Source organism: Schistocerca cancellata, chromosome 4 (assembly GCF_023864275.1).
Source record: "Schistocerca cancellata isolate TAMUIC-IGC-003103 chromosome 4, iqSchCanc2.1, whole genome shotgun sequence".
Taxonomy (NCBI): domain Eukaryota; kingdom Metazoa; phylum Arthropoda; class Insecta; order Orthoptera; family Acrididae; genus Schistocerca; species Schistocerca cancellata.
The window spans coordinates 150,158,644-150,186,477 of NC_064629.1; positions in this window are offsets into that span (position 1 = coordinate 150,158,644).

The following is a 27,834-nucleotide window of genomic DNA, read 5'->3' on the forward strand; positions in this document are numbered from 1 at the left end:
AGTACGAAGAGCCAGACGGAAGTATTAGTGGAAATATTCTCAAACATTCGGATCCTACTTTCAAACAAATATTACAAATTTTTGAACGTCAGGCACCCATGTGACAGGGCTGCTCCCGTTTGCAGTGTAACGCAAACTGACAAACCGGTACGGCCTTGCGACCAGCCACAGCATGCTAACGGGCCACCACGCCGGGGACAGAGTAGTGTGTCAACGCGAGTGCCTGTTCTGAAATCATATCCCCGCTGCTTTTCCACATTAAAAAGACAATATTGCCCTTCGCGGAACTCAACTTGCTTTGCCTGCGGGAAGCCAGGTAATGTACAGTCTGTTTGCTTGCAACAGGAAAAAAGCTCTACCCGTGTCCGCTCTAGTAAGCGTGGAACACCTCACTCAGTGCAAGTTCAAATGGTTCAAATGGCTCTGAGCACTATGGGACTTAACATCTGAGGTCATCAGACCCCTAGACTTAGAACTACTTAAACCCAACTAACCTAAGGACATCACACACATCCATGCCCGAGGCAGGATTCGAACCTGCGACCATAGCAGCAGCGCGGTTCCAGACTGAAGCGCCTATAGCCGCTCGGCCACAGCGGCTGTCTCAGTGAATGTAGTTCTTCCTAAACTGGCTACCGGCCCTAATAACGACCAAATTCAGGAAGTGCCTTCACCAGCCCAAATGCTATGCAACGACAGTTAATCAACCAGTTTGTGAACATAGTCATCGCTGGACGCTGTGTGCAACTTCATTTAGACACTGGCGCTTCCATTACATTTTTTAATCGTGTCACTTATGAACAGTTGGGCTCGGGACAGTTGAAGTCTTGCACGCAACTTAGCGCATTTAACGGTCAGGACGTTCCAGCGCTTGGTACATGTAGTACCAAGCCACATTCCAGTCTCACGCCAGAACAGTGACATTTAAAATTTTACGGTTGTGAGACTGTCAAAATATTTTTGTGTTAGATTCGTTTGATTTGTTTGGTCTTCGTATTAAGGACAAAGCACTTTCTGTTTGTGCTTTCAACCCAGAAGACAGTGTTACTCAGTTGATTGAGGGGTTTCCTGATTTATTTTCTGAAGGACTTGGCAGAAAAAATAATTTTGTGGCGCACGTTACAAGGAAGCACCACACGCAACCCAAGTTTTCGCAGGCACGTTCCGTCCCTCATACACTTCTAGACAAAGTTGCAAGTGAACTTAAAGAATGACAAGACAATGTTCTTATCCAGGGTAGTCAATGGGCTTCTCCCTTAGTAATCTTACCAAAGCCCTCTGGAAGACTTCGTCTTTGTGTTGACTTTAAATCCACTGTGGATCCACGAACAATAATTGACTTTTACTTATTACCTCACCCTGGGGAATTAATGGACAGGCTTGGTGGAGGCAGTTGTTTTTCAGAAACTGACTTGCGCGATGAGTATTGCCGATTTCGCTAGATGAGGTCGCTCAGAAAGTGTTCGTGGTCACCACAAATTTAGGGTTGTTCAAATTTTTGCGCTTACCCATTGGCAGCGCTTCCGCACCTGCCATATAATAACGCTACTTACTGTAAATCAGCTTACTGGAAAAGTTCCATTCTGTTCAAATTCTCTCTCTCTATTCGTTTAGTCGGTTCCAACTCTTCGTGACCTCATGAACCAAATCACGCCACTTTTTCCTGTCTTGCACTTTCTCCCGTAGACCTTCCAGGTCTTGCTTCTGTGATGCCATCGATCCATCTCATCCTCTGACGTGCTCTTCTTCTAGTTCCTTCAATCTTCCCCAGCATTAATGTTTTTTCCAGCGAGGCATGCCTTCGCATTGTGTGTCCAAAGTAGGTCAGCTTTTGTTTTAACATTAGACCTTCCAGGGAGAAATCTGGTTTAATTTGCTCCAATATTGATCTGTTGGTTCTCTTTGCAGTCCATGGAACTCTAAGAAGTTTCCTCCAACACCACAATTCGAAGGAGTTAATTCTTCGCCGTTCAGCCTTTCTAATGGTCCAGGTCTCACATCCATACATCACAACTGGAAAGACGATAGCCCTCACAATACGGATCTTTGTTGCTAGTGTTATATCTCTGGACCTTATAACCTTGTCAAGGTTTGACATCGCCTGTCTACCGAGCAACAGGCGTCTCCGGATTTCATGGCTGCAGTCGCCATCAGCAGAGACCTGGGAACCGAGATAACTGAATGTGGTCACTACCTCCATGGTTTCTCCTGCTATATCCCACGAATTGGTAGGTGTAGTTGCCATAATTTTCGTTTTATTCACATTCAGCATAAGACCGGCCTTTTCACTTTCGTCTTTCACCTTCAGTAAGAGTGTTCTCAATTCTTCTTCACTTTCTGCCAACAGGATCGTATCATCCGCGTACCTGAGGTTGTTTACATTTATTCCAGCTATTTTAATTCCTGTTTCTCCTTCATCTAGCCTCGCATTCCTCATAACATGTTCTGCATACTATATTGTGGTGTCAGGATGTACACCGGAGGAACCTATCAGTAACCTTCGTACCCTTTTTCAAGTACTTTCAGCTACAGTTTTGAAGTGTCGCCTGGAAAAATGTGTGTTTATTCAGACTGAAATTCAGTACCTAGGGAATGTTCCTAATAGTAAGAGCGTTCATCCCCTTGAATCACATTTGCTGGCCATCTGGGACGTCCTTATACCCAACGCAGCCCACATCGCGGCTCCGTTGCATCGTTTGCGCCGGAAGAATCTGCCTTTTGTTTGCTGCAACGAGTGTCATAACGCATTCCAGAAACTTAAAAATGAGTTGTTGAATGACAGATGCTTTGTTCATTTCGATCCCTCTAAGCCTGTGGTCCTGGCAGTGGACGCTTTTCCGTACGGAATCGGAGCTGCGCTCTCGCACCAATCTGGCTCACGTGACAGGCCGATTGCTTTCGCTACCACGTTACTGACAAAGACTCGATGTAACTATTCCCAAATCGAGAAGGAAGCGCTCGCTAGTATCTATGGCGTGACAGTTTCACCATTCTGTTTGGTCGGAAGTTTTACCTAATGACGGACCATAAGTCACTTCATTCTTTGTTTCATCCGTCCAAACGTATTCCGCCGCACAAGGCTCACAAGCTGCAACGTTGGGCTTTGTTATTGTCACAGTATCAGTACGAAATATTGTACTGGCCCACGTCGAAGCATGCAAATGCTGGCGACCTTTCTCGCCTTCCTGTTGGTCCTGATCGCGAATTAGATCTTACTGCCGCTTCTTGTTGTCAGATCTTTGCACAGGACACTGAATTTCTACAGACTTTTCCACTACACTAGCGGAAAACTGCACAGGGCACAGAACCGACCCCTGACTTGAATATTTCGTTGCACTACATCCGTACTGTTCGGCCTCGATCAGTGAAAAACATTCAGAATACTTTTGTGCGCCAATATTTGGTCGTCGGCATAGCCTCTCCGTCCAGCATGGTGTGACTTTATTGCAAAATGACTCTGGCCATTCGCGTGTGCTTATTCCTAAAGTGTTGCGAAAAGATGTGTTGTTATTGCTCCACCAAGGACACTGGGGAATTGTACGCACAGAACAGTTGGCGCGTCGGCACTGTACTTAGCCGGGCATGGTCGCCCTCACCGAATAGATGACGTCATATTGTCGCACTTGCGCTGAAACTCTACCGGCTCCGTCGCAAACGTTTTCAGCTTGACCAAAGTGTCAATCGCCGTGGCAACGAGTGCATATTGATTTTGCTGGTCCCGTTTCGAACACTCACTGGCTTATTGTTGTGGTCTCTTTTAGCAAATATCCGTTTGCGGTGCCCAAGAATTCGACTACGTTGCGCAGTACCATTCAGCGTTTGTCATCTATTTTTTGCTTGCAAGGTTTGCCTGAAGTGTTGGTTACAAACAATGGGTTGCAGTTTACGGCTTAGGACTTTGCACAGTTTTATACAGCCAATGGTATCACACAGATTACTAGTGCTCTGTTTCATCCTTAGACCAACGGAGAAGCTGAACAATTTGTGCGTTCGTTCGAACGAGAGATGAACAAACAACGTGCCTCCCACACGCGGGAGCAAGCACTGCTGCTCTTCCTCGCGACATACCGATCCCACCCCCGCGATGGTCCGTCGCCGGCGGAACTTTTACACGCCCGGCGCCACAGCACGCTGCTTCGGTTGTTGCACCCACCGCAGCGCACGGCGCTTCCAACGCTCCGTAAGTATCGCATTGCGCCTAATGATTCTATTCTTTTCAGAGTTTTTGGTAATATCAGGCGCTGGGAGAGAGGAACAATCCTTTGAAATCTGGGCAGTTGCATATATTTCATTCAAGGTGCTGCTCGGTTGCTGAGCCGCCATCAGAACCAGATTTGTGTTTGTCGGTTGCGAGATCCTTTCGCAAATTTTCTGTCCACAGATTAGCATCCTCCCGGGATCTTTCGGGCAGCGCGGCCATCCCCGGGTGCCTCTTCGGTATTGCGTGTGGAATCGATGGAGCTGGACTCATCGCCTTCGCCGCCGTACCAGCTCAACTTCCCAGCGCTCGTCATTGTCGTCGTTGCCGCCACCCTCTCCGTTTTTCGTCGGATCGGATCAGGGAGCGGGTGGGAGCCTTCTCGGGGGTTATCCGACCTACGTTCCCCTCGGAGCGTAGGATAGATGTCTGGGGGCTCAGCATCGGTCCCAGTTGCGGCTCCCTGCCCCTCATGCCATACACTTTCCTAACGGCCGCCCCCCCCCCCCCCCACCGCTGCGACCCCCCCCCCCCTTGTCGTAAGATAGATCGCTACACAACAACGGTCCGGTATTTTTCTGGAGGGGGGGAGGGAGGTATGTTCAATCCTAAAGCATCGATTGCACACCGGTAAGCGCAGCTCCGCGAAACGATATCAAGAAGACGCTGACCCGCGCGCAAAATGGAAAGCGCGGGCAGCGCCACAGCTCCTGGAAGACAGAGTTCAGCACCCCCTGTCAATGCTTACTTAACCAGCCGCCCATCGCTGGTTGGCCCAGTTCTCTCGAAGGTTTCGAGGGCATCAGTGCTGAGTAATAGGAAGACGGTATTTAGCAACCGTACTGCGAATAGTAATAATGTGTCAGTGTAAGGCACGGGAATGAGAGGAAGCCACCTCATAACAAGAAGTCATATTTCTTTTCTTTTTAGAAATAAAATGTCCTATTAATTTGAATGTGTCATCTACAAAACATTTTGTATTTCTGCCACTGTCCATCGCAACTTCTCTCCTCCCTTGTTTGTGTCGACACTGACTCCCACAGTAGTCGACACACCTGTTTTAGGTAGGAAGGTGAGAAATCGTTTGTAGTTTGCGGTAATCAATGAAGATGAATACGAAATCCTGTTGTTTAGCCTGGGGTCCAGCTTACGTTGAATGGTGAAAAGTTGTCTGTTGGCAAAGCCAGCGAATGAGAATATGGTTCAAATGGCTCTAAGCACTATGGGACTTAACATCTTAGGTCATCAGTCCCCTAGACTTAGAACTACATAGACATAACTAACCAAAGGACATCACAGACATCCATGCCCGAGGCAGGATTCGAACCTGCAACCGCAGCAGCAGCGTGGTTTCGGACTGAAGGTATGAGAATATCTATAATTCCTGTTTACTTATATTGCATTTCGATGAGCGGTTTATGTCCGTTTTGATGCCCTTATGGTTCCAAGCAGAATAGTCTTATCTCCACGTTCAATAGCTGCCTTCGCGCCATGAAGTACAAGGTGCATTCAAGTTCTAAGGCCTCCGATTTTTTTCTAATTAACTACTCACCGGAAATCGATGAAACTGGCGTTACTTCTCGACGTAATCGCCCTGCTGTCGTACACATTTTTCACAACGCTGACGCCATGATTACATGGAAGCGGCGAAGGCTTCTTTAGGAGCCTGTTTTGACAACTGGAAAATCGCTGAGGCAATAGCAGCACGGCTGGTGAATGTGCGGCCACGGAGAGTGTCTTTCATTGTTGGAAAAAGCCAAAAGTCACTAGCAGCCAGGTCACGTGAGTAGGGAGCATGAGGAATCACTTCAAAGCAGTTATCACGAAGAAACTGCTGCGTAACGTTAGCTCGATGTGTGGGTGCGTTGTCTTGGTGAAACAGCACACGTGCAGCCCTTCCCGGACGCTTTTGTTGCAGTGCAGGAAGGAATTTGTTCTTCAAAACATTTTCGTAGGATGCACCTGTTACCGTAGTGCCCTTTGGAACGCAATGGGTAAGGATTACGCCCTCTATGTCCCAGAACATGGACACCATCGTTTTTTCAGCACTGCCGTTACCCGAAATTTTTTGGTGGCGGTGAATCTGTGTGCTTCCATTGAGCTGACTGGCGCTTTGTTTCTGGATTGAAAAATGGCATCCACGTCTCATCCATTGTCACAACCGACGAAAAGAAAGTCCCATTTATGCTGTCATTGCGTGTCAACATTGCTTGGCAACATGCCACACGGGCAGCCGTGTGGTCGTCCGTCAGCATTCGTGGCACCCACCTGGATGACACTTTTCGCATTTTCAGGTCGTCATGCAGGATTGTGTGCACAGAACCCACAGAAATGCCAACTCTGGAGGCGATCTGTTCAACAGTCATTCGGCGATCCCCCAAAACAATTCTCTCCACTTTCTCGATCATGTCGTCAGACCGGCTTGTGCGAGCCCGAGATTGTTTCGGTTTGTTGTCACACGATGTTCTGCCTTCATTAAACTGTTGCACCCACGCACGCACTTTCGACACATCCATAACTCCATCACCACATGTCTCCTTCAACTGTCGATGAATTTCAATTGGTTTCACACCACGCAAATTCAGAAAACGAATGATTGCACGCTGTTCAAGTAAGGAAAACGTCGCCATTTTAAGTATTTAAAACAGTTCTCATTCTCGCCGCTGGCGGTAAAATTCCATCAGCCGTACGGTGCTGCCATCTCTAGGACGTATTGAAAATGAACGCGGCCTCATTTTAAAACAATGCGCATGTTTCTATCTCTTTCCACTCTGGAGAAAAAAAATCGGAGGCCTTAGAACTTGAATGCACCCCGTAAGTGACAGTACAAGTAGCGGATGTTCGTGCACAGAAAAAAATTAGTTATTTTCATTTGCTGATAATTTCATGACCACTGTTTTATGTGATTCAGAACGGGGTATTCGTTTTCATTACCTTGAATAATCTAGATTTCAAAAGAAAGTCTTACCATAATTAAGCACACGTCCACGTACGTGCTTTCCAATGGGAAAACGGAGGGAGATGAAATTGCGCATTGTTGAAACATCAGAACTATTCTCATTGTTTTCTGCTTCCATCCCGCACGGGGTAGCCGTGCGGTCAGGGGCGCCTTGTCACGGTCCGTGCGGCTCCCCACGTCGGAGGTTCGAGTCTTCCCTCGGGAATGGGTGCGTGTGATGTCCTTAGCGTAAGTTAGTTTAAGTTAGATGAAGTAGTGCGTAAGCTTAGGGACCGATGACCTCTGCAGTTTGGTCCCATAAGCCCTTACCACAAATTTCCAATTTCCAATTTCCAATTTCCAAAAGAAAGTCTTATCATAACAAAGCACCCGTCGACGTACGTGCTTGGGCAATGGGAAAACGGACGGAGATAAAGTTGCGCATTGTTGAAACATCAGAGTTATTCTCAATGTTTTCTGCTTCCGCCCCGCGCGGGGTAGCCGTGCGATCTAGGGTGCCTTGTCACGGTCCGCGCAGCTCCCCAAGTCGGAGGTTCGAATCTTCCCTCGGGCAAGGGTGTGTGTGTTGTCAATAGCATAAGTTAGTTTAAGTTAGATTAAGTAGTATGTAGGCTTAGGGATCGATGACCTCAGCAGTTTGGTCCTATAAGACCTTACCACAAATTTCCGATTTTCTGCTTCCACCTATTCCCTCACGTAAGAAAAGTGACGGCTAAGACTCCAATGAAGAGTCTTTGGCTCCTGTGGCGAAGTATTTTGCAGATTTTCCAAAACTTCATATTCTTTCACTGACAAGAAGAGAAATTTTCTCCTTGTGCACGCATCTACCATGGTATAATTGTTATTAAAGCAAAGGTAATGACTTATATCAGGTAGCAATATTAAGTAGAAAATCCATATATGAAAAAATGTGATTTACGTCTAATTTTTGAACGTATTTGTAATCCTATTTTTAACGACTGATAGATAATGAATGCCAAAATGCCAATGTTACAATACCAGGTTTTCTGTTTCAACAAGGATTCAAAAATTTAGATTTACTTTGTCTTCCTCTAAATCCAAACTATCTCAATTATACCACAGTGGAGCACAAGAATGTCAGCATCGACGTAAATAATATTGTATTTTGGAGTGGAAATATGACCATCAGATTTGGACCGATGTGCAAACCTGCTTGAGACAAATTTAGCTATTTACGTACTGGAATACCACAATACAACCCGTCTCATAATTCGTATTAAAGGATTCTAGAGGTTGCGGAAGGAACTTAGCACATAAAGTTTTGATAAGGAACTCACGACCAGATTCTCTGCCTCGTGATGACTGGGTGTTGTGTGATGTCCTTAGGTTAGTTAGGCTTAAGTAGTTTTAAGTTGTAGGGGACTGATGACCATAGATGTTAAGTCCCATAGTGCTCAGAGCCATTTGAACTATTTCACGACCAGGAACGTACCGCTTGGATATGAAACATGTTTGAATATCGGGTCACTTTCAAATCTCCCGCGTCACAGTACGCGCACAAAGGAGACATAGAGCTCTGACCTGTGTGCTCTAAAGGAGCCCATGGCATGGGAAATGTTTCGAACACTTGGTTCCTCTCCTCTTCTAGGTAACGGAGGACGTCCTCTTCAAAGTCTGTAGTGTAGTGCGTCCGTGGAGCACCGCAGTCAACCTTCCTAATTGCGAACGTATCATCTTCGCGCAGCCGTTGTTGCAATCGGCCGAATACAGTATGTGATATAATTACAACAGGAACTGATGACGACTCCCTCTTCTCATTTTGTTTGCATGTCATGAAGCGGGAGAAATTAAAATTATCTGATATTCAAACTTATTTTATATCCAAACAATACATTTCCGGACGTTGGTTCCGTACCAAACTGTCTACTAAGTCCGCTCAACAACACCTAGAAGCTTGTAATAAGGATTGTGGAACACCATGTATAATATGACTTCTTAACTGAGTAAAAAAAAAAAAAAAAAAAATCCGTCAGTGTAATGGACTGCATTCAAATGGATATGAACAGAAAGTTAGTAGGAAACTGCACCAGAAATCTATATCGCAGCATTCTTTTACTGCCTTTTTTATATTTTGCCTGTATATCAATAGTAAAAGCTAATTTACTTTCATTCCAACTCATGAGCACACTGGTTGAATTCTTAAATTCACGCAAAGAGAACAGGTCGCACGATCTTCCGGTTGGCGGAATTGGTGAAGGCGAAAAGCCTCGCTCGCGGGGTGGAATCAGAGCTAACTATTTGTAGTATCGTTCCCAAAACCGATCGCGGTCCTCTGGTTTGGAGCCGAGTGGAAGGCATAAACCAGAGGCTCAGACGATTCTGCGGAGATCTGTGGTGCAAATTTCTCGACCTCTGCTATCGGGTGGAGAAATGTAGGGTCCCCCTGAATAGGTCAGGTGTGCACTACACGCCGGAAGCGGCTACAAGGGTAGCGGAGTACGTGTGGAGTGCACATGTGGGTTTTTTAGATTAGAGAATTCCCTCCCTAGGGCCGACAAGACGCCTCCTGAGACGCGGCAAGGTAGGAGTAGGCAAACTGCAACAGGGAATAACAATATTAATGTGCTAATAGTAAACTGCATGATCATCTATAGAAAGGTCCCAGAACTGATCTCATTAATAAACGGTCACAACGCCCATATAGTACTAGGGACAGAAAGTTGGCTGAAACCAGACGTAAACAATAATGAAATCCTAAACTCAGATTGGAATGTATACCGCAGAGACAGGCTGGACAGTGAAGTGGGAGGCGTGTTTATAGCGATAAGAAGTGCAATAGTATCGAAGGAAATTGACGGAGATCCGAAATGTGAAATAATTTGGGTGAAGGTCACTGTTAAAGCAGGCCAGACATGGTAATTGGATGTCTCTATAGGCCCCCTGGCTTAGCAGCTGTTGTGGAAGAACACCTGAAGGATAATTTGGAAAGTATTTCGAGTAGATTTCCCGACCATGTTATAGTTCTGGATGGAGATTTTAATTTGCCGGATATAGACTGGGAGACTCAAACGTTCATAACGGGTGGCAGGGACAAAGAATCCAGTGAAATTTTTTTAAGTGCTTTATCTGAAAACTACTTTGTGCAGTTAAACAGAGAACCGACTCGTGGCGATAACGTATTAGACCTTCTGCTGAAACAGACCCGAACTATTTGGAACAGTTAAAGCAGAACAGGGAATCAGCGATCATAAAGCGGTTACTGCATCGATGATTTCAGCCGTAAATAGAAATATTAAAAAAGGTAGGAAGATTTTTCTGTTTAGCAAAAGTGGCAAAAAGCAGATTACGGAGTACCTGACGGCTCAACACAAAAGTTTTGTGTCAAGTACAGATAGTGTTGAGGATCAGTGGACAAAGTTTAAAACCATCGTACAAAATGCGTTAGATGAGTATGTGCCAAGCAAGATCGTAAGAGATGGAAAGGAGCCACCGTGGTACAACAACCGAGTTAGGAAACTGCTGCGGAAGCAAAGGGAACTTCACAGCAAACATAAACATAGCCAAAGCCTTGCAGATAAACAAAAATTACGCGAAGCGAAATGTAGTGTGAGGAGGGCTATGTGAGAGGCGTTCAATGAATTCGAAAGTAAATTTCTATGTACTGACTTGGCAGAAAATCCTAAGAAATTTTAGTCTTATGTCAAAGCGGTAGGTGGATCAAACGAAAATGTCCAGACACTCTGTGAGCAAAATGGTACTGAAACAGAGGATGACAGACTAAAGGCCGAAATACTAAATGTCTTTTTCCAAATCTGTTTCACAGAGGAAGACTGCACTGTAGTTCCTTCTCTAGATTGTCGCACAGATGACAAAATGGTGGATATCGAAATAGACGACAGACGGATAGAGAAACAATTAAAATCGCTCAAAAAAGGAAAGGCCGCTGGACCTGATGGGATACCAGTTCGATTTTACACAGTGTACGCGAAGGAACTTGGCCCCCTTCTTGCAGCGGTGTACCGTAGGTCTCTAGAAGAGCGTAGCGTTCCAAAGGATCGGAAAAGGGCACAGGTCATCCCCGTTTTCAAGAAGGGACGTCGAACAGATGTGCAGAACTATAGACCTATATCTCTAACGTCGATCAGTTGTAGAATTTTGGAACACGTATTATGTTCGAGTATAATGACTTTACTGGAGACTAGAAATCTACTCTGTAGGAATCAGCATGGGTTTCGAAAAAGGCGGTCGTCTGAAACCCAACTCGCGCTATTCGTCCACGAGACTCAGAGGGCCATAGACACGGGTTCCCAGGTAGATGCCGTGTTTCTTGACTTCCGCAAGGCGTTCGATACAGTTCCCCACAGTCGTTTAATGAAAAAGTAAGAGCATATGGACTATCAGACCAATTGTGTGATTGGATTGAAGAGTTCCTAGAGAACAGAACGCAGCATGTCATTCTCAATGGAGAGGAGTCTTCCGAAGTAAGTGTGATTTCAGTTGTGCCACAGGAGAGTGTCATAGGACCATTGCTATTCACAATATACATAAATGACCTGGTGGATGACATCGGAAGTTCACTGAGGCTTTTTGCGGATGATGCTGTGGTGTATCGAGAGGTTGTAACAATGGAAAATTGTACTGAAATGCAGGAGGATCTACAGCGAATTGACGCATGGTGCAGGGAATGGCAATTAAATTTCAATGTAGACAAGTGTAATGTGCTGCGAATACATAGAAAGATAGTTCCCTTATCATTTAGCTACAAAATAGCAGGTCAGCAACTGGAAGCCGTTAATTCCATAAATTATCTGGGAGTACGCATTAGGAGTGATTTAAAATGTAATGATCATATAATGTTGATCGTCGGTAAAGCAGATGCCAGACTGAGATTCATTGGAAGAATCCTAAGGAAATACAATCCGAAAACAAAGGAAGTAGGTTACAGTACGCTTGTTCGCCCACAGCTTGAATACTGCTCAGCAGTGTGGGATCCGTACCAGATAGGGTTGATAGAAGATATAGAGAAGATCCAACGGAGAGCAGTGCGCTTCGTTACAGGATCATTTAGTAATCGCGAAAGCGTTACGGAGATGATAGATAAACTCCAGTGGAAGACTTTGCAGGAGAGACGCTCAGTTGCTCGGTACGGGCTTTTGTTGAAGTTTCGAGAACATACCTTCACCGAGGAGTCAAGCAGTATATTGCTCCTTCCTACGTATATCTCGCGAAGAGATCATGAGGATAAAATCAGAGAGGTTAGAGCCCACACAGAAGCATACCGACAATCCTTCTTTCCACGAACAATACGAGACTGGAATAGAAGGGAGAACCGATAGAGGTACTCAGGGTACCCTCCGCCACACACCGTCAGGTGGCTTGCGGAGTATGGATGTAGATGTAGAAATTAAAGTTGTCGATAAAAATGTCTTGAGAAACTGGGTTGTGTTACAGCCTCGAACTTAAACACTATTGTATTGTTGGCTGGCATACGTAGAAAGGAATTCAATGACAGAAGATAATCTAAAACATCCTGTGTAGTGAAATGCAGATAACTGTACCTTGAGGTTTTGTTCACGTCTTATTTATACAGCTATGCATCTACATTCAAACTATTTCGTATGTTATTCCTTGCAAAAATGCATAATTAACTCCTAAATAGATAAGCAGCCGGACAAAAATTTAGTGACCACCAGCAGACGTAGCTCAAATACTGTGTAACACAGACTTTAACTTTCATAGTGGCCCCAATATGACGAGGAAGAAAGTAAACAGTTTTCTTCACCTACGTTAGATTCAGCTTAAGCCACTGATTAATGATTTGTTACCGGCCGAAGTGGCCGTGCGGCTCTAGGCGCTACAGTCTGGAGCCGAGCGACCGCTACGGTCGCAGGTTCGAATCCTGCCTTGGGCATGGATGTGTGTGATGTCCTTAGGTTAGTTAGGTTTAATTAGTTCTAAGTTCTAGGCGACTGATGACCTCAGAAGTTAAGTCGCATAGTGCTCAGCGCCATTTGAATCATTTTTTGAATGATTTGTTTGTTTGTTTGTGTTCGTGTGTGTGTGTGTGTGTGTGTGTGTGTGTGTGTGTGTGTGTGTGTGTGTGCGTGCGCGCGCATGTGTGTGCGTGCGTGCGCGTGTAGACCTGTGAACACGGCTGTTATCGTCTTGGAAGTCGAAAGTGTCGTCTGCATACTCATCATGAAAATATAGTAAAAGGGACAACAGTTGGTCACCAAGAATATTGAAACGTCTTGGCTTATGATCGCGGTAACCTGGATTTGTGAGCCGCACTCGTCGTATGGGAAGCACCCCATATACAACACAGAATCAACTCAGGCCTGGACTACACGCTCCAGACTGGGTGAAACGCCTCATTGGGTCGTCGGTGCACCTGAGGCCTTGCATCCCTTGAAAAGAGGCAATATCGCGATCACACTACGCGCCTCAAGTCAACTACTGTTCGTCGAATACATAATATCATGTGCCGCTGGAAGCAATGGCCTTTTGTGAGGTACTCGACACCAAACGTCCATTCCTTACTGTTTCCTTCACAATGTTCGCTCGGCAGTTGGTCGCGGTGGACCTACATTTACCGAGTGCAGCTTATTACTGTTGCTGTCAGTTATGACGTTTCTGTTACCACGGTTCTTGCGCTGTGTTACATGGCTGTGACTTGTACATCAATCCTTGTAGACAGGTTGGAAAGTCCACGCTGATATACCAAAAAATCGGGCAACTTCATTCACGGTGTGTTCATGGGCGTATCTAAACACGATAACTCCTGTCTACCATTCTGTAACGCCGTCGCCCATCTTCCTGCGCTGATTCCACACGACCGACCAGCACATCTAAGTCTACATACATACTCCGGCAGCCACGGTATGATGCTTGGCGGATAGTACCCTGTACCACTACTAGTCGTTTTTTCTGTTCCACTCGCAAACAGAGCAAGAGAAAAACGATTGTCTATAGGCCCCCGTCTGACCCTTAATCTCTCTAATCTCATCTTCATCGTCCTTACGCGAAATATAAGTTAGCGGCATTAGAATGCTCTGCAGTCAGCTTCAAATGGCGGTTCTCTAAATTTCATCAGAGACAAGGGTATCGTCAGGGGTACCGCAATTAAGTGTGGTAGAACCGCTGGAAAGGAACGTCGCTACCACGTTACTGACAAAGACTCGATGTAACTATTCCAAAATCGAGAAGGAAGCGCTCGCTAGTATCTATGGCGTGACAGTTTCACCAATCTCTTTGGTCGGAAGTTTTACCTAATGACGGACCATAAGCGACTTCATTCTTTGTTTCATCCGTTCAAACCTATTCCGCCGCACAAGGCTCAGAAGCTGCAACGTTGGGCTTTGTTATTGTCACAGTATCAGTACGAAATATTGTACTGGCCCACGTCGAAGCATGCAAATGCTGGCGACCTTTCTCGCCTTCCTGTTGGTCCTGATCGCGAATTAGATCTTACTGCCGCTTCTTGTTGTCAGATCTTTGCACAGGACACTGAATTTCTACAGACTTTTCCACTACACTAGCGGAAAACTGCACAGGGCACAGAACCGACCCCTGACTTGAATATTTCGTTGCACTACATCCGTACTGTTCGGCCTCGATCAGTGAAAAACATTCAGAATACTTTTGTGCGCCAATATTTGGTCGTCGGCATAGCCTCTCCGTCCAGCATGGTGTGACTTTATTGCAAAATGACTCTGGCCATTCGCGTGTGCTTATTCCTAAAGTGTTGCGAAAAGATGTGTTGTTATTGCTCCACCAAGGACACTGGGGAATTGTACGCACAGAACAGTTGGCGCGTCGGCACTGTACTTAGCCGGGCATGGTCGCCCTCATCGAATAGATGACGTCATATTGTCGCACTTGCGCTGAAACTCTACCGGCTCCGTCGCAAACGTTTTCAGCTTGACCAAAGTGTCAATCGCCGTGGCAACGAGTGCATATTGATTTTGCTGGTCCCGTTTCGAACACTCACTGGCTTATTGTTGTGGTCTCTTTTAGCAAATATCCGTTTGCGGTGCCCAAGAATTCGACTACGTTGCGCAGTACCATTCAGCGTTTGTCATCTATTTTTTGCTTGCAAGGTTTGCCTGAAGTGTTGGTTACAAACAATGGGTTGCAGTTTACGGCTTAGGACTTTGCACAGTTTTATACAGCCAATGGTATCACACAGATTACTAGTGCTCTGTTTCATCCTTAGACCAACGGAGAAGCTGAACAATTTGTGCGTTCGTTCGAACGAGAGATGAACAAACAACGTGCCTCCCACACGCGGGAGCAAGCACTGCTGCTCTTCCTCGCGACATACCGATCCCACCCCCGCGATGGTCCGTCGCCGGCGGAACTTTTACACGCCCGGCGCCACAGCACGCTGCTTCGGTTGTTGCACCCACCGCAGCGCACGGCGCTTCCAACGCTCCGTAAGTATCGCATTGCGCCTAATGATTCTATTCTTTTCAGAGTTTTTGGTAATATCAGGCGCTGGGAGAGAGGAACAATCCTTTGAAATTTGGGCAGTTGCATATATTTAATTCAAGGTGCTGCTCGGTTGCTGGGCCGCCATCAGAACCAGATTTGTGTTTGTCGGTTGCGAGATCCTTTCGCAAATTTTCTGTCCACAGATTAGCATCCTCCCGGGATCTTTCGGGCAGCGCGGCCATCCCCGGATGCCTCTTCGGTATTGCGTGTGGAATCGATGGAGCTGGACTCATCGCCTTCGCCGCCGTACCAGCTCAACTTCCCAGCGCTCGTCATTGTCGTCGTTGCCGCCACCCTCTCCGTTTTTCGTCGGATCGGATCAGGGAGCGGGTGGGAGCCTTCTCGGGGGTTATCCGACCTACGTTCCCCTCGGAGCGTAGGATAGATGTCTGGGGGCTCAGCATCGGTCCCAGTTGCGGCTCCCTGCCCCTCATGCCATACACTTTCCTAACGGCCGCCCCCCCCCCCCACCACTGCGACCCCCCCCCCCCCACTCCTTGTCGTAAGATAGATCGCTACACAACAACGGTCCGGTATTTTTCTGGAGGGGGGGGGGGGGAGGGAGGTATGTTCAATCCTAAAGCATCGATTGCACACCGGTAAGCGCAGCTCCGCGAAACGATATCAAGAAGACGCTGACCCGCGCGCAAAATGGAAAGCGCGGCAGCGCCACAGCTCCTGGAAGACAGAGTTCAGCACTCCCTGTCAATGCTTACTTAACCAGCCGCCCATCGCTGGTTGGCCCAGTTCTCTCGAAGGTTTCGAGGGCATCAGTGCTGAGTAATAGGAAGACGGTATTTAGCAAGCGCACTGCGAATAGTAATAATGTGTCAGTGTAAGGCACGAGAATGAGAGGAAGCCACCTCACAACAAGAAGTCATATTTCTTTTCTTTTTAGAAATAAAATGTCCTATTAATTTGAATGTGTCATCTACAAAACATTTTGTATTTCTGCCACTGTCCATCGCAACTTCTCTCCTCCCTTGTTTGTGTCGACACTGACTCCCACACCTGTTTTAGGTAGGAAGGTGAGAAATCGTTTGTAGTTTGCGGTAATCAATGAAGATGAATACGAAATCCTGTTGTTTAGCCTGGGGTCCAGCTTACGTTGAATGGTGAAAAGTTGTCTGTTGGCAAAGCCAGCGAATGAGAATATGGTTCAAATGGCTCTAAGCACTATGGGACTTAACATCTTAGGTCATCAGTCCCCTAGACTTAGAACTACATAGACATAACTAACCAAAGGACATCACAGACATCCATGCCCGAGGCAGGATTCGAACCTGCAACCGCAGCAGCAGCGTGGTTTCGGACTGAAGGTATGAGAATATCTATAATTCCTGTTTACTTATATTGCATTTCGATGAGCGGTTTATGTCCGTTTTGATGCCCTTATGGTTCCAAGCAGAATAGTCTTATCTCCACGTTCAATAGCTGCCTTCGCGCCATGAAGTACAAGGTGCATTCAAGTTCTAAGGCCTCCGATTTTTTTTCTAATTAACTACTCACCGGAAATCGATGAAACTGGCGTTACTTCTCGACGTAATCGCCCTGCTGTCGTACACATTTTTCACAACGCTGACGCCATGATTACATGGAAGCGGCGAAGGCTTCTTTAGGAGCCTGTTTTGACAACTGGAAAATCGCTGAGGCAATAGCAGCACGGCTGGTGAATGTGCGGCCACGGAGAGTGTCTTTCATTGTTGGAAAAAGCCAAAAGTCACTAGGAGCCAGGTCACGCGAGTAGGGAGCATGAGGAATCACTTCAAAGTTGTTATCACGAAGAAACTGCTGCGTAACGTTAGCTCGATGTGTGGGTGCGTTGTCTTGGTGAAACAGCACACGTGCAGCCCTTCCCGGACGTTTTTGTTGCAGTGCAGGAAGGAATTTGTTCTTCAAAACATTTTCGTAGGATGCACCTGCTACCGTAGTGCCCTTTGGAACGCAATGGGTAAGGATTACGCCCTCTATGTCCCAAAACATGGACACCATCGTTTTTTCAGCACTGCCGTTACCCGAAATTTTTTTGGTGGCGGTGAATCTGTGTGCTTCCATTGCGCTGACTGGCGCTTTGTTTCTGGATTGAAAAATGGCATCCACGTCTCATCCATTGTCACAACCGACGAAAAGAAAGTCCCATTTATGCTGTCATTGCGTGTCAACATTGCTTGGCAACATGCCACACGGGCAGCCGTGTGGTCGTCCGTCAGCATTCGTGGCACCCACCTGGATGACACTTTTCGCATTTTCAGGTCGTCATGCAGGATTGCGTCCACAGAACCCACAGAAATGCCAACTCTGGAGGCGATCTGTTCAACAGTCATTCGGCGATCCCCCAAAACAATTCTCTCCACTTTCTCGATCATGTCGTCAGACCGGCTTGTGCGAGCCCGAGATTGTTTCGGTTTGTTGTTACACGATGTTCTGCCTTCATTAAACTGTTGCACCCACGAACGCACTTTCGACACATCCATAACTCCATCACCACATGTCTCCTTCAACTGTCGATGAATTTCAATTGGTTTCACACCACGCAAATTCAGAAAATGAATGATTGCACGCTGTTCAAGTAAGGAAAACGTCGCCATTTTAAGTATTTAAAACAGTTCTCATTCTCGCCGCTGGCGGTAAAATTCCATCAGCCGTACGGTGCTGCCATCTCTAGGACGTATTGACAATGAACGCGGCCTCATTTTAAAACAATGCGCATGTTTCTATCTCTTTCCACTCTGGAGAAAAAAAATCGGAGGCCTTAGAACTTGAATGCACCCCGTAAGTGACAGTACAAGTAGCGGATGTTCGTGCACCGAAAAAAATTAGTTATTTTCATTTGCTGATAATTTCATGACCACTGTTTTATGTGATTCAGAACGGGGTATTCGTTTTCATTACCTTGAATAATCTAGATTTCAAAAGAAAGTCTTATCATAATTAAGCACACGTCCACGTACGTGCTTTCCAATGGGAAAACGGAGGGAGATGAAACTGCGCATTGTTGAAACATCAGAACTATTCTCATTGTTTTCTGCTTCCATCCCGCACGGGGTAGCCGTGCGGTCAGGGGCGCCTTGTCACGGTCCGTGCGGCTCCCCACGTCGGAGTTTCGAGTCTTCCCTCGGGAATGGGTGCGTGTGATGTCCTTAGCGTAAGTTAGTTTAAGTTAGATGAAGTAGTGCGCAAGCTTAGGGACCGATGACCTCTGCAGTTTGGTCCCATAAGCCCTTACCACAAATTTCCAATTTCCAATTTCCAAAAGAAAGTCTTATCATAACAAAGCACCCGTCGACGTACGTGCTTGGGCAATGGGAAAACGGACGGAGATAAAGTTGCGCATTGCTGAAACATCAGAGTTATTCTAAATGTTTTCTGCTTCCACCCCGCGCGGGGTAGCCGTGCGATCTAGGGCGCCTTGTCACGGCCTGCGCAGCTCCCCAAGTCGGAGGTTCGAATCCTCCCTCGGGCAAGGGTGTGTGTGTTGTCAATGGCATAAGTTAGTTTAAGTTAGATTAACTAGTATGTAGGCTTAGGGATCGATGACCTCAGCAGTTTGGTCCTATAAGACCTTACCACAAATTTCCGATTTTCTGCTTCCACCTATTCCCTCACGTAAGAAAAGTGACGGCTAAGAATCCAATAAAGAGTTTTTGGCTCCTGTGGCGAAGTATTTTGCAGATTTTCCAAAACTTCATATTCTTTCACTGACAAGAAGAGAAATTTTCTCCTTGTGCACGCATCTACCATGGTATAATTGTTATTAAAGCAAAGATAATGACTTATAACAGGTAGCAATATTAAGTAGAAAATCCATATATGAAAAAATGTGATTTACGTCTAATTTTTGAACGTATTTGTAATCCTATTTTTAACGACTGATAGATAATGAATGCCAAAATGCCAATGTTACAATACCAGGTTTTCTGTTTCAACAAGGATTCAAAAATTTAGATTTACTATTGTCTTCCTCTAAATCCAAACTATCTCAATTATACCACAGTGGAGCACAAGAATGTCAGCATCGACGTAAATAATATTGTATTTTGGAGTGGAAATATGACCATCAGATTTGGACCGATGTGCAAACCTGCTTGAGACAAATTTAGCTATTTACGTACTGGAATACCACAATACAACCCGTCTCATAATTCGTATTAAAGGATTCTAGAGGTTGCGGAAGGAACTTAGCACATAAAGTTTTGATAAGGAACTCACGACCAGATTCTCTGCCTCGTGATGACTGGGTGTTGTGTGATGTCCTTAGGTTAGTTAGGTTTAAGTAGGTCTAAGTTCTAGGGGACTGATGACCATAGATGTTAAGTCCCATAGTGCTCAGAGCCATTTGAACCATTTCACGACCAGGAAGGTACCGCTTGGATATGAAACATGTTTGAATATCGGGTCACTTTCAAATCTCCCGCATCACAGTACGCGCACAAAGGAGACATAGAGCTCTGACCTGTGTGCTCTAAAGGAGCCCATGGCATGGGAAATGTTTCGAACACTTGGTTCCTCTTCTAGGTAACGGAGGACGTCCTCTTCAAAGTCTGTAGTGTAGTGCGTCCGTGGAGCACCGCAGTCAACCTTCCTAATTGCGAACGTATCATCTTCTCGCAGCCGTTGTTGCAATCGGACGAATACAGTATGTGATATAATTACAACAGGAACTGATGACGACTCCCTCTTCTCATTTAGTTTGCATGTCATGAAGCGGGAGAAATTAAAATTATCTGATATTCAAACTTATTTTATATCCAAACAATACATTTCCGGACGTTGGTTCCGTACCAAACTGTCTACTAAGTACGCTCAACAACACCTAGAAGCTTGTAATAAGGATTGTGGAACACCATGTATAATATGACTTCTTAACTGAGTAAAAAAAAAAAAAATCCGTCAGTGTAATGGACTGCATTCAAATGGACATGAACAGAAAGTTAGTAGGAAACTGCACCAGAAATCTATATCGCAGCATTCTTTTACTGCCTTTTTTATATTCTGCCTGTATATCAATAGTAAAAGCTAATTTACTTTCATTCCAACTCATGAGCACGCTGGTTGAATTTTTAAATTCACGCAAAGAGAACAGGTCGCACGATCTTCCGGTTGGCGGAATTGGTGAAGGCGAAAAGCCACGCTCGCGGGGTGGAATCAGAGCTAACTATTTGTATTATCGTTCCCAGAACCGATCGCAGTCCTCTGGTTTGGAGCCGAGTGGAAGGCTTAAACCAGAGGCTCAGACGATTCTGCGGAGATCTGTGGTGCAAATTTCTCGACCTCCGCTATTGGGTGGAGAAATGTAGGGTCCCCCTGAATAGGTCAGGCGTGCGCTACACGCCGGAAGCGGCTACAAGGGTAGCGGAGTACGTGTGGAGTGCACATGTGGGTTTTTTAGGTTAGAGAATTCCTTCCCTAGGCCCTACAAGACGCCTCCTGAGACGCAACAAGGTAGGAGTAGGCAAAATGCAACAGGGAATAACAATATTAATGTGCTAATAGTAAACTGCAGGAGCGTCTATAGAAAGGTCCCAAAACTGATCTCATTAATAAACGGTCACAACGCCCATATACACTCCTGGAAATGGAAAAAAGAACACATTGACACCGGTGTGTCAGACCCACCATACTTGCTCCGGACACTGCGAGAGGGCTGTACAAGCAATGATCACACGCACGGCACAGCGGACACACCAGGAACCGCGGTGTTGGCCGTCGAATGGCGCTAGCTGCGCAGCATTTGTGCACCGCCGCCGTCAGTGTCAGCCAGTTTGCCGTGGCATACGGAGCTCCATCGCAGTCTTTAACACTGGTAGCATGCCGCGACAGCGTGGACGTGAACCGTATGTGCAGTTGACGGACTTTGAGCGAGGGCGTATAGTGGGCATGCGGGAGGCCGGGTGGACGTACCGCCGAATTGCTCAACACGTGGGGCGTGAGGTCTCCACAGTACATCGATGTTGTCGCCAGTGGTCGGCGGAAGGTGCACGTGCCCGTCGACCTGGGACCGGACCGCAGCGACGCACGGATGCACGCCAAGACCGTAGGATCCTACGCAGTGCCGTAGGGGACCGCACCGCCACTTCCCAGCAAATTAGGGACACTGTTGCTCCTGGGGTATCGGCGAGGACCATTCGCAACCGTCTCCATGAAGCTGGGCTACGGTCCCGCACACCGTTAGGCCGTCTTCCGCTCACGCCCCAACATCGTGCAGCCCGCCTCCAGTGGTGTCGCGACAGGCGTGAATGGAGGGACGAATGGAGACGTGTCGTCTTCAGCGATGAGAGTCGATTCTGCCTTGGTGCCAATGATGGTCGTATGCGTGTTTGGCGCCGTGCAGGTGAGCGCCACAATCAGGACTGCATACGACCGAGGCACACAGGGCCAACACCCAGCATCATGGTGTGGGGAGCGATCTCCTACACTGGCCGTACACCACTGGTGATCGTCGGGGGGACACTGAATAGTGCACGGTACATCCAAACCGTCATCGAACCCATCGTTCTACCATTCCTAGACCGGCAAGGGAACTTGCTGTTCCAACAGGACAATGCACGTCCGCATGTATCCCGTGCCACCCAACGTGCTCTAGAAGGTGTAAGTCAACTACCCTGGCCAGCAAGATCTCCGGATCTGTCCCCCATTGAGCATGTTTGGGACTGGATGAAGCGTCGTCTCACGCGGTCTGCACGTCCAGCACGAACGCTGGTCCAACTGAGGCGCCAGGTGGAAATGGCATGGCAAGCCGTTCCACAGGACTACATCCAGCATCTCTACGATCGTCTCCATGGGAGAATAGCAGCCTGAATTGCTGCGAAAGGTGGATATACACTGTACTAGTGCCGACATTGTGCATGCTCTGTTGCCTGTGTCTATGTGCCTGTGGTTCTGTCAGTGTGATCATGTGATGTATCTGACCCCAGGAATGTGTCAATAAAGTTTCCCCTTCCTGGGACAATGAATTCACGGTGTTCTTATTTCAATTTCCAGGAGTGTAGTACCAGGGACAGAAAGTTGGCTGAAACCAGACGTAAACAGTAATGAAATCCTAAACTCAGATTGGAATGTATACCGCAGAGACAGGCTGGACAGTGAAGGGGGAGGCGTGTTTATAGCGATAAGAAGTGCAATAGTATCGAAGGAAATTGACGGAGATCCGAAATGTGAAATAATTTGGGTGAAGGTCACGGTTAAAGCAGGCTCAGACATGGTAATAGGATGTCTCTATAGGCACCCTGGCTCATCAGCTGTTGTGGCTGAGCACCTGAAGTATAATTTGGAAAATATTTCGAGTAGATTTCCCCACCATGTTATAGTTCTGGGTGGAGATTTTAATTTGCCGGATATAGACTGGGAGACTCAAACGTTCATAACGGGTGGCAGGGACAAAGAATCCAGTGAAACTTTTTTAAGTGCTTTATCTGAAAACTACTTTGAGCAGTTAAACAGATAACCGACTCGTGGCGATAACATATTAGACCTTCTGCTGACAAACAGACCCGAAATATTTGGAACAGTTAACGCAAGCAGGGAATCAGCGATCCTAAAGCGGTTACTGCATCGATGATTTCAGCCGTAAATAGAAATATTAAAAAAGGTAGGAAGATTTTTCTGTTTAGCAAAAGTGACAGAAAGCAGATTACAGAGTACCTGACGGCTCAACACAAAAGTTTTGTCTCAAGTACAGATAGTGTTGAGGATCAGTGGACAAAATTCAAAACCATCGTACAATATGCGTTAGATGAGTATGTGCCAAGCAAGATCGTAAGAGATGGAAAAGAGCCACCGTGGTACAACAACCGAGTTATGAAACTGCTGCGGAAGCAAAGGGAACTTCACAGCAAACATAAACAATGCCAAAGCCTTGCAGACAAACAAAAATTACGCGAAGCGAAATGTAGTGTTAGGAGGGCTATGCGAGAGGCGTTCAATGAATTCGAAAGTAAAGATCTATGTACTGACTTGGCAGAAAATCCTAAGAAATTTTGGTCTTATGTCAAAGCGGTAGGTGGATCAAAACAAAATGTCCAGACACTCTGTGACCAAAATGGTACTGAAACAGAGGATGACAGACTAAAGGCCGAAATACTAAATGTCTTTTTAAAAAATCTGTTTCACAGAGGAAGACTGCACTGTAGTTGCTTGTCTAGATTGTCGCACAGATGACAAAATGGTAGGTGTCGAAATAGACGACAGAGGGATAGAGAAACAATTATAATCGCTCAAAAGAGGAAAGGCCGCTGGACCTGATGGGATACCAGTTCGATTTTACACAGAGTACGTGAAGGAACTTGGCCCCCTTCTTGCAGCGGTGTACCGTAGGTCTCTAGAAGAGCGTAGCGTTCCAAAGGATCGGAAAAGGGCACAGGTCATCCCCGTTTTCAAGAAGGGACGTCGAACAGATGTGCAGAACTATAGACCTATATCTCTAACGTCGATCAGTTGTAGAATTTTGGAACACGTATTATGTTCGAGTATAATGACTTTACTGGAGACTAGAAATCTACTCTGTAGGAATCAGCATGGGTTTCGAAAAAGGCGGTCGTCTGAAACCCAACTCGCGCTATTCGTCCACGAGACTCAGAGGGCCATAGACACGGGTTCCCAGGTAGATGCCGTGTTTCTTGACTTCCGCAAGGCGTTCGATACAGTTCCCCACAGTCGTTTAATGAAAAAGTAAGAGCATATGGACTATCAGACCAATTGTGTGATTGGATTGAAGAGTTCCTAGATAACAGAACGCAGCATGTCATTCTCAATGGAGAGGAGTCTTCCGAAGTAAGTGTGATTTCAGTTGTGCCACAGGAGAGTGTCATAGGACCATTGCTATTCACAATATACATAAATGACCTGGTGGATGACATCGGAAGTTCACTGAGGCTTTTTGCGGATGATGCTGTGGTGTATCGAGAGGTTGTAACAATGGAAAATTGTACTGAAATGCAGGAGGATCTCCAGCGAATTGACGCATGGTGCAGGGAATGGCAATTAAATTTCAATGTAGACAAGTGTAATGTGCTGCGAATACATAGAAAGATAGTTCCCTTATCATTTAGCTACAAAATAGCAGGTCAGCAACTGGAAGCCGTTAATTCCATAAATTATCTGGGAGTACGTATTAGGAGTGATTTAAAATGGAATGATCATATAAAGTTGATCGCAGGTAAAGCAGATGCCAGACTGAGATTCATTGGAAGAATCCTAAGGAAATTCAATCCGAAAACAAAGGAAGTAGGTTACAGTACGCTTGTTCGCCCACAGCTTGAATACTGCTCAGCAGTGTGGGTTCCGTACCAGATAGGGTTGATAGAAGATATAGAGAAGATCCAACGGAGAGCAGTGCGCTTCGTTACAGGATCATTTAGTAATCGCGAAAGCGTTACGGAGATGATAGATAAACTCCAGTGGAAGACTTTGCAGGAGAGACGCTCAGTTGCTCGGTACGGGCTTTTGTTGAAGTTTCGAGAACATACCTTCACCGAGGAGTCAAGCAGTATATTGCTCCTTCATACGTATATCTCGCGAAGAGATCATGAGCATAAAATCAGAGAGATTAGAGCCCACACAGAAGCATACCGACAATCCTTCTTTCCACGAACAATACGAGACTGGAATAGAAGGGAGAACCGATAGAGGTACTCAGGGTACCCTCCGCCACACACCGTCAGGTGGCTTGCGGAGTATGGATGTAGATGTAGATGGAGAAATTAAAGTTGTCGATAAAAATGTCTTGAGAAACTGGGTTGTGTTACAGCCTCGAACTTAAACACTATTGTATTGTTGGCTGGCATACGTAGAAAGGAATTCAATGACAGAAGATAATCTAAAACATCCTGTGTAGTGAAATGCAGACAACTGTACCTTGAGGTTTTGTTCACGTCTTATTTATACAGCTATGCATCTACATTCAAATTATTTCGTATGTTATTCCTTGCAAAAATGCATAATTAACTCCTAAATAGATAAGCAGGCGGACAATAATTTAATGACCACCAGCAGACGTAGCTCAAATACTGTGTAACACAGACTTTAACTTTCATAGTGGCCCCAATATGACGAGGAAGACAGTAAACAGTTTTCTTCACCTACGTTACATTCAGCTTAAGCCACTGATTAATGATTTGTTACCGGCCGAAGTGGCCGTGCGGCTCTAGGCGCTACAGTCTGGAGCCGAGCGACCGCTACGGTCGCAGGTTCGAATCCTGCCTTGGGCATGGATGTGTGTGATGTCCTTAGGTTAGTTAGGTTTAATTAGTTCTAAGTTCTAGGCGACTGATGACCTCAGAAGTTATGTCGCATAGTGCTCAGCGCCATTTGAATCATTTTTTTGAATGATTTGTTTGTTTGTTTGTGTTCGTGTGTGTGTGTGTGTGTGTGTGTGTGTGTGTGTGTGTGTGTGTGTGTGTGCGTGCGCGCGCATGTGTGTGCGTGCGTGCACGTGTAGACCTGTGAACACGGCTGTTATCGTCTTGGAAGTCGAAAGTGTCGTCTGCACACTCATCATGAAAATATAGTAAAAGGGACAACAGTTGGTCACCAAGAATATTGAAACGTCTTGGCTTATGATCGCGGTAACCTGGATTTGTGAGCCCCACTCGTCGTATTGGAAGCACCCCATATACAACAGAGAATCAACTCAGGCCTGGACTACACGCTCCAGACGGTGAAACGCCTCATTGGGTCGTCGGTGCACTTGAGGCCTTGCATCCCTTGAAAAGAGGCAATATCGCGATCACACTACGCGCCTCAAGTCAACTACTGTTCGTCGAATACATACTGTATCATGTGCCGCTGGAAGCAATGGCCTTGTGTGAGGTACTCGACACCAAACGTCCATTCCTTACAGTTTCCTTCACAATGTTCGCTCGGCAGTTGGTCGCGGTGGACCTACATTTACTGAGTGCAGCTTATTACTGTTGCTGTCAGTTATGACGTTTCTGTTACCACGGTTCTTGCGCTGTGTTACATGGCTGTGACTTGTACATCAATCCTTGTAGACACGTTGGAAAGGCCACGCTGATATACCAAAAAATCGGGCAACTTCATTCACGGTGTGTTCATGGGCGTATCTAAACACGATAACTCCTGTCTACCATTCTGTAACGCCGTCGCCCATCTTCCAGCGCTGATTCCACACGACCGACCAGCACATCTAAGTCTACACATACTCCGCCAGCCACGGTCTGATGCTTGGCGGATAGTACCCTGTACCACTACTAGTCGTTTCTTTGTCTGTTCCACTCGCAAACAGAGCAAGAGAAAAACGATTGTCTATAGGCCCCCGTCTGACCCTTAATCTCTCTAATCTCATCTTCATCGTCCTTACGCGAAATATAAGTTAGCGGCATTAGAATGCTCTGCAGTCAGCTTCAAATGGCGGTTCTCTAAATTTCATCAGAGACAAGGGTATCGTCAGGGGTACCGCAATTAAGTGTGGTAGAACCGCTGGAAAGGAACGTCGCTTTCCCTCCATTGTTTCCCATTTGAGCTCCCGATGGATCTGCATAGTACTTGCGTGTTGTTCGAACCTACCGGTAACAAATCTAGCAGTCCCCCAGTGAATTGTTTCGATGTCTTCCTTTAATAGGACCTAGTGCGGACCCTAAACACTCGAACAGTACTCAACAATGGGTCGCACTACTGTCGTATATGCGGTCTCCTTTACGGGTGACCCACACTTTCCTACAATTTTCCTAATAATCCGAAGTCAACCATTTGCCTTCCCAGCCAAAGTTGTCACATGCTCATTCCATTTCATATTGCTTTCCAACGTTATGCCTAGATATTTAATCGACGTGGATGTGTCAAGCAGCACACTAATAATGCTGTATTCGAACATTATGGGGTTGTTTTTCCTATTCATCTGTATGAAATTACATTTGTCTACAATTAGAGCTAGCTGCCATTCATCGTAACAACTAGAAATTTTGTCTATGTCATCTTGTATCCTTCTACAGTCACTCCACAACGGCACATTCCAAAAGAGCACAGCTTCATCAGAAGCCTACTGATTACCCTGTTCTGTATACAGAAAATAACAGCGGTCCTACCACACTTAACTGGGATATCCCTGATGATATCCTTGTCTCTGATGAACATTCGCTGGCGAGGACAAAATACTGCATTGTATTACTTAAGAAGTCTTAGAGCCATTTACATACCTGGGAACCTATTCCGTACGCTTGTACCTTCGTCAACAGTAGACATACACACTACTTCACTGAAATAACGT